Genomic DNA, 8784 nt, shown 5'->3' with positions numbered 1-8784 from the left:
CCTTTCTGGCATTTAATGAACATGTAACAAGAGGCATTTAAAACTGCTCATTATTTACCTACAGGATTTTAGTTTCCCCACATGATCCATTAAGTTTATCATGTAGATACAGATTTTGGGTCATTTTAAGCATAAAAGTGTGTTTGAAAGTTTCTAACAGTGTCTGAGGAGCCATTAACAACTATTATGCAAATATGTATTAGGAACCTCTACAAGTTTCTTCTTTTTCTACCATTTCATCTTGCTAATATAGTCTAATTAGGTCCAGCACATCTCCTAGATTAAGAGAGCAGTTAATCAGAATAGCAATTTTGCTTCTCTGGAATAACAGTTTTATAAGGTATCATAATGGTCTTCTTGGCTGAATCCCCAACTTGCAGTGTTAGTGTGAAGATTCCATATTCATTAAATTTGCTTCTACATTCATTTTATTGAGCTGAATGTGAGACAGGATGCTCACCAGAAGTGACTTTATGTGTTTTTTATGTGATTTTTATAGTTTAAGTCCAGAGTCAATGTGTAGAAATCAAAATCCATGGGAGATTTCTTAGAGGGACTGCTTTGATTCAGTCAATTCACATTAACGTGCATTTCATATGTGTCAATCACTGAGTTAGGAGATCTGCCAGACAGATATGCAGAAAAAGAATTAGCTACATAATCTGGTCTCAAGGAAGATGGCTTCAGAGTTAGACTGTCTACATAGTATTGGTCTAAGGTATTATCTACACAGTAATGATATAAGTTAGAACTGGACATGGTAGATACATTAGATCTATTTGTTAAATAGACTTAATAAACACTTTCTGAACAAATGAGCAAGTGTACTTCATAATAGAGGAATATGCAAATGTATTGAGAAGTCAAAAAAATAAGAGCTTGCATCTCAGAGAGATTGTGGCTTGAATTTTGTGGAAAGCTTATCTTCCTTAGTGTAATATTGAAACAACATGCAAAATAATAACAACCATTTATGACAAACCCTCAGCCAACATCATACTGAATGGGAAAAAATGGAACCATTCCTCTTGGGAACTGGCACAAGACAAGGATGCCCTCTCTCACCACACCTATTATACGTAGTACTGGAAATCCTTGCCAGAGTAATCAATGCAAAGGAAGAAAAATAAAGGCATCCAAAGAGGAAAATAAGAAGTCAAACTATGTCTCTTTAGTGGTGATAATGATTCTATGCATAGAAAATGCTAAAGACTCCACCAAAAGTCTCCTGGAACTAATAAACAACTTCAGTAAAGCTTCAGAAAACAAAGTCAATGTATAAAAATTAGTAGCATTTCTATACACTAATAATGTTCATGCTGAGAACCAAATCAAGAACACAATCCCTTTTACAATAACCAGAATAAAGAAGAAAAAAACACCTAGGAATTCATCTGATCAAAAAGGTGGATAATTCTACAAGGAGAACTATAAAACACTGCTGAAAGAAATGAGAGATGACATAAATGAAAGGAAAAAAAGTTCTGTTCTTGGATTAGAAAAATCATTATTGTTAAAATGGCCACACAGCCTAAAGTAATTTACAGTTTCAATGTTATCTCTATCAAAATACCAACAATATTTTTCATAGAATTAGAAAAATCTATTCTAAAATTCACATGTAACCACAAAAGAGCCCAAGTAGCCAAAGTAATCCTAAGCAAAAAGAACAAAGTCAGAGGCATCACATTACATGACTTCAAACTATACTATAAGGCTACATTAACAAAAACAGCATGGTACTGGTACATAAAGAGACATATACGCTAACAGAATAGGTTAGAGCACCCAGAAATAAAGCCACAAAGCTACAAGCATCGGATCTTTGACAAAATCAATATATATATATATATGCAATGAGGAAATGACTCCCTATTCAATAAATGGTGCTGGGATAAACTGGTGAGCAATATGCAGAAGAATAAAACTGGACTCCTTTCTTATACACAAAACATAACTCAAGATGGATTAAAGATTTAAATGTAAGACCTCAAATTATAAAAATTGTAGAAAACCTAGAAAATACCTTTCTCAACATCAGCTTTGGCAAATAATTTTTGGCTAGGTCCCCAAAAACAATTGCAACAAAACCAAAAATTGACAAGAGGGACATAGTTAAACTAATGAGCCTCTGTACAGCAAAATAAACTGTCAACAGCATAAACAGACACTATGCATCTGAGAAGGGTCTAATATCCAGAAACTAAAAGAAACAAGTCAAAAAGTAAAAAACCAAAAATCCAGTTAAAAATGGGAACAGACATGAACAAACACTTCTCAAAGGAGACACACAAGTGGCCAACAAACATATGAAAAAATGCTCAAGATCACTAAGCATTAGAGAAATAGAAATCAAAATCACAATGAGATGCCATCTCACACCCGTCAGAATGACTATTATTAAAAAATCAAAAGGTAACACATGCCAGCAAGGCTGTAGGAAAGAAGGGAATGCTTATGCAAAGTTGGTAGGAATACAAATTAGTTAAGCCTCTGTGGAAAGCAGTTTTGAGATTTCTCAAAGTACTTAAAACAAAACTGCCATTCAAGTCAGCAGTTTCATTACAGAGTATATACCCAATGCCCAAATGAAATCAAATTGTTCTGTCAAAAAGACACATGCACTGGCATGTTGATTGTAGCACTATTCACAATAGAAAAAGACATGGACTCAACCTAGGTGCCCACCAATGGTGGAGTGGATAAAGAAAATGTTGGACACATACACAATGGAATAATACACAGCCATAACAAAGAACAAAATCATATCCTTTCCAGCAACATGGATGCAACTGAAGGCCATTATCTTAAGCAAATTAATGCAAGAACAGAAAACCAAATACCACACGTTCTGTCTGATCAAGCATCTGATCTTTGAAAAAAATCGATAAATATAAGCAAGGAGGAAATGACTTCCTATTCAATAAATGATGTTGGGATAAACGGGTGATCCATATGCAGAAGAGTGAAACTGGACCCATCTAGTAGTGTCCACTGGCTATTCTTCCCATCTTTATGTCTATGTGTGTACAATAATGTGTATACATTGTAAACATTGTATACACATAGACATAAAGATGAGAACCGTAGGCAGTGGGGACTACTAGATCGGGAAAGGAGGGAGGGGGCATAGGCTATAAAAACATCTGTTGGGTATTATGCTCACTACCTGGGTGACAGGGTCACTTGTACCCCAATTCTCAGCATCACACAATGTACCCATGTAAGTACACCTCCGCACACACACCATTTATCTGTGGTAAAATAGTGCACACACACCATTTTATCTATAATAAAAGTTGATATTATAAAAAATAAATAAAATTTTAATATGACTCAATTCATTAAAAATATTGATGTAAACTATAGCTCTTTAAAGTCTTAGACTCTTAACAATTATTTTTAAATAAACATGTTATTTGTTGTGGATGTAAATATTTAAGGGTATATGTCAGGAATTATGGAAAATTGAAAAGAAAAATAGCAAATATAATAATAATGTGAGATCATAGAAAACATCTGTTTCTGCCTGGGTCAGACCCATGGGGAACTAAAAGAATGATGTTTAAGGGTATGACTGTCTCACTAATACAGACCTCAAAGGCTACCCAAACATCTTAGTTTCCATTAATAACACATCATAGTTACTCATCAGTGAACTTAGGCAAGCGTCTTTTCAGTATCCATTACCTCTTAAAGTAATGTTGTTTTGTAAGACGGAAAATTTCCTTCTTCTTTTGTATTTCTCTCTTCAAGGTTAATTTATGTGAAATGCTATTCATAATACAAATATGGTGTGAATTATGCTATCATTCCTAAGTAGCTGAAAAATTCGACATCATTTTTATAGAAGTTATCATATTCATGTATTTGTTTTTTAATTCCAATTTAAGAAGTTCTATGTACAAGGTACTGGAACTATATATTGGAGACACAAAGACAAGCAAGACAGATATGGTATCTGCCCCAGTGAAACTTATAGACCAATTACAAATAGATAAACATATAGATTGTTTTGAGAACAACGAAGGAAGGAAACAGTATTTGGTAATAGAGCCCATGGGGCAGGACAGGTAGTTTAGATTAATGGACAGAGAAGTGTTCTTCGAAGAGGTGAAACTTAAGCTGAGATCTGAAGGATGAGAAGGAGCTAGTCACTCAAAAAGCAAACCCAAGAATATGCCAGATACAAAGAAACAATGGCCGGGCGCAGTGGCTCACCCTGTAATCCCAGCACTTTGGGAGGCCAAGGCGGGCGGATCAGGAGGTCAAGAGATCGAGACTGTCCTGTCCAACATGGCGAAACCTCGTTTCTACAAAAAATACAAAAAGTAGCTGGGCGTGGTGGTACACACCTGTAGTCCTGGCCATTCGGGAGGCTGAGGCAGGAGAATTGTCTGAACCCGGGAGGCGGAGGTTTCAGTGTGCTGAGATCAAGCCACTGCACTCCAGCCTGGTGACAGAGTGAGAGTCCGTCTCAAAAAAAAAAAAAAAAAAAAAAAAGTGCAAATCACTTATTGGTATGTTATAGGAACAGACAAAAAGATCAATGTCAGGAAAAAAAGGGGATATTGGTATGGGCATGAGATGAAGTTTGGGAGAAATAGCGCAGCTCATGCAGGTCGTTATAGTTCAGGACAGAGAAGTGGAATGATAGTGAAAGCTTTTATGCAGAAGTGTGTAATGACATGATTTGACTCTTAAAATTATTCTGAGCATTGTAAGGAGAATAATTCAAGAGAAGGAGTTGGAGAAGGAAGATGTTTTTAAATATAAAAATATATTTAAGTAGTTCAACCAAGAAATGCGGAGGTGGCTTAGAGTAGTGGTGGCAGAAATCTAAATGGAGGAATTGAAGAGATATTTGCAGGTACATCTGGTAGGGTAATATTATAATTATATGTTTACTTGTCTTTCTTCCCTTCCAGTCTGGCGCCCATGTAGGGATAATCTATGTTATATTAATCACTGAATTTTCATTCCCATCTATGCATATTCAATAAAAAATATTTTTTCATAATTTCGAGTATCTGGTGCACGGAAGGCACACATGAAATCTGCAAATCAATGAATAGGTTTGCTATCTATCGTGGAAGTCCCCTGTTTCCTAAAATTACTTTTTTTCATACTTCAAGAGAGGCCTACTGATTTTGATATAATACAATGTGGTGGACATAGTTACATCCTGTTTCTCCGCCCCCCTTCAAGATCTTTCAGACTTCAATAACGTACGTTCAGTATTTTTATCTTCCAGGTTGAAGACACGCAGTCTTTTGATTCTTATAAGGCACTTCTTTCTTTTCACTGAATTCCTCTGAATTTTCATCTCATGTATACCTTATCTGAGATGCGGTAACACTATGCTCCTGGCGTGCACACACTGCAATCCTGTATGTCAGTTGGATGCTGCATTTTGGCTTCTTCCAATATATTTTCTAATAAAGTTTAATATTTTCTAGAACGTTTTTGTTTCTAAAAAACAGGGCCCAAAGACATATAAGTTTTCTTAGCGTAAAAATGTAATAGCTCGTAGTTTGAAATAGAATCGTGAGAATTATTTTCTTGCCCTTGTCAATAATGAAACTTACCTATAATTTTATTCCTTTTTGATGTAGCCTTATGTAATTTTCTTGCATTCTGTCCCTGGCAGTTTGGCATCTCACTATCTCCAGAAGAGCTTAGTGTCAATTGCATTCTTTCCTTCAAATCACTTATAAAAACTGTCGGATTAGGCTGAACCCTAGGAGATTTTTCCATTTGTACTTTCTGTCCAGAGCAATTTTCCCTTAGTCTTTATTTCTTGTTTTATAAGGCAATTCTCTATTCATGGCAAAAACAGGCTTCTCAACTTCATGGTAGCTCCAGTTGAAGATTATGTAAAGGTACTTTGAAAATGAAAATAACATATTTGCTTGTTATATTTTGTTCATATTATTAATTATTCACATTTATGAAGAGCTCAGTCATGTTAATCAGCTGAACATAAAGCACATTCCCTTTTTATGAATATATTATGTCTTCTTGAATAAAGCAGTTAACCTATATATAGTGGGATGTCAACATCCCAGTAACTTGCCCCATATGCAGGTAAAACTTGTCATTCTTTAGCTTTAGAATCTCCACAAAAACTCTTCTTATAGATGCTAACTATCATCCTTTCAGCATTTTTAATGACTATTTACATTTTTTGACTAATAGCTCCACAATGCCACCCTTAGATTCTTTTAAAATTTTGATGCATTTAATTTAGTTTATTGATTAAATCTATAACATACTATAATTTTATTATTATTATTATTTGAGACGGAGTCTAACTCTGTTGCCAGGCTGGAGTACAGTGGCATGATCTCGGCTCACTGCAACCTCCACCTCCCGAGTTCAAGCGAGTCTCCTGCCTCAGCCTCCCGAGTAGCTGGGAGTACAGGTGACCACCACCACACCCGTCTAATTTTTGTAATTTTTGTATAGACGAGGTTTCACCATGTTGGCCAGGCTGTTCTCGAACTCCTGACCTCAGGAATCTGCCCACCTCAGCCTCTCGCCCTGCTTTATTATTTATTTAAATCCTTTTCTGGAGCTATTTTCTCACTTATAAGTTGTCTTCTTTTACCTTTTAATAATTACTTACACATTTATTTAATTAACATTTATTGAATGGCTGCTAAGGATTGGGAACCTAGCAGTGAACAAGGTAGGCAGAAATTTCTGCCTTCATGGAGTTTACATTCTTTTAGAGCTGACAGACAATAAACAGGCAAAAAATCAATAATAGATTGAGTGACTATAAATGCTATGAAATAAAAATAAAGCAGTTAAGAAGAGAGAAGGTGGTGGTGGGGATACTATTTAATACAGAGGGATCAGGAAAGTTTTTCTCAAAATATAACATTTTAGCAGGCACCTGAATGATGGGAGGGCCTGAGTGAAGTGAGGAAGCCAGGTAGTTATCTGGAGAAAAGGGAGTTCCAGGCAGAGGGAATAGCCAGTGCATAGGCTCTGATATACGCATGTACTTGGCTTGTTCAAAGAACAGCAAGGACTCTATTGCTACAGAAACTAAGTGAGTAGGAGAGTGGTAGGAAATGAGAACTAGGGATTTAGCCAGAGTCCAGATGATGCAAGACCCTATAGACCACATTGAGGACTTTGAATTTTATTCTTAGTAAGATAAGAAACCATTTGGTGGTTTTAAGCATGGGGGGATCATAATGGCACTTGTTTAAAAATAAAACTCTCATTCCAGTGTGTATAGAATATATTGGGGCGTGGGACGGTGGAAGCTGAAAGACAAATTAGGCAGCTCTTAGAGTAGGCAATTCAGATAAGAAACAATGATGACGTGAACGTGGGTGTCAGTGGAAGTCATCAAATTATGAATGTATTTTGACAGTGTGCCAGACTGCATATGCTGATGGACTAATTGTGTAGTGTAAGAGAAAGCTAAAAAATGATTCCAAGTTTTAAGCCTAGGCATTTGCAAGCATGGAGTTGAAGTTTAATGAGATGAGGAAGACTATGGGAAGAGCAGCGTATTGCTGGGGAGTTGCAAAAGGATCATGCTTGGATTATGTTAGAATTTAGAAGCCTATTAGACATCCAAATAGAGATGTAAATCAGCTCGATATACATGTCCAGATTTGGGAGAGAATTCTGGGCTAAAATTGTACATTTGCAACTTGAGAGCTACTAGTATGCAGATGGTATTTAAAATTATGTGACTTGTTGAGATTGTCTAAAGAGTGAATATAAACAGAAAAGAGAAGAGGATTCCTTCTGGGATGAGTCCTGGGACATCCAATTGTTTTGAGGTTTATGAAAGAAACCAATAAAAGTCTTAGAAGGAGTTGCCAGTGAGGTAGGAGGAAAATCAACGGAGTAGTGGCCAAGAAGACAAATGATAGAAGTGTTCTAAGAAAGAGGGTGTGATCTGTGATGTCAAATGTGACTGGCAGTTGAATAAAATGAGGAATGAAACTTGACCATTGGACATGGCAAGATGGAGGTTATGGTCTCCTTGAAAAAAAAAAAAAACTGTTTAAAAATGGAATAATGAGATCCAAAGTCTAACTGGAGTAGACTAAAAAGGTAATTTGAAACCAAAAACATAGACAGCACTTTTGAAGGGTTTTTCTCTAAAGAGGAACAGGTTGAATGAAGGAATAGAGTAAAAAAAGAGTTGAGGTTGAATGCATGGGAGTGAGTGACTTTAATGATGAGCAATTAATAGAGTCAATGTGTTGGTAGTCCCAGTGTGGTCAAAGAATTGTTTTAAAGGCACTAAAAGGAGTGACTTAGAAGAATACGAGGTGGCAGATAATGACATATAAAATTGATACTTTGGAGAAAGTAAAATTTTAAGTAATTGCAACGTCTAAGAAATAGCCATAGGCACATGTCACTAAGGTGAGATGGATGACATTTGGATTGAAATTAGATCAGAGAAATCATATTCTTTGAGGAACGGTCTAAGATATGGGTGTTGAAGCCACTAAGAATGGTGACAGGCATAAAAATTATTTAGGGTACAAATTGTTCAATAAATGGTAAGAATAGAGAAGTCTCCATAATTAAAACAAGAATTGGAATTGGTGTGATTTGATGGCTTCCACTACACAGGAGCTGTGGATTTTGAAGTGAGAGATGAATGGTTTGCGAATGGCAATAAAAATAGGAAGACATCCACTCCAACCTCTGAGCCTACTGATATGAGGAGTGTGAGAAAGAAAACAACTTTCACTTACAGTGGTAATGGGGAGTCAGGGTTCTGAAGGGTTAGCTAAAATC

The sequence above is a fragment of the Macaca nemestrina genome, chromosome X (assembly GCF_043159975.1).
Source record: "Macaca nemestrina isolate mMacNem1 chromosome X, mMacNem.hap1, whole genome shotgun sequence".
NCBI lineage: Eukaryota > Metazoa > Chordata > Mammalia > Primates > Cercopithecidae > Macaca > Macaca nemestrina.
Note: the sequence above shows the minus strand (reverse complement) of the source record.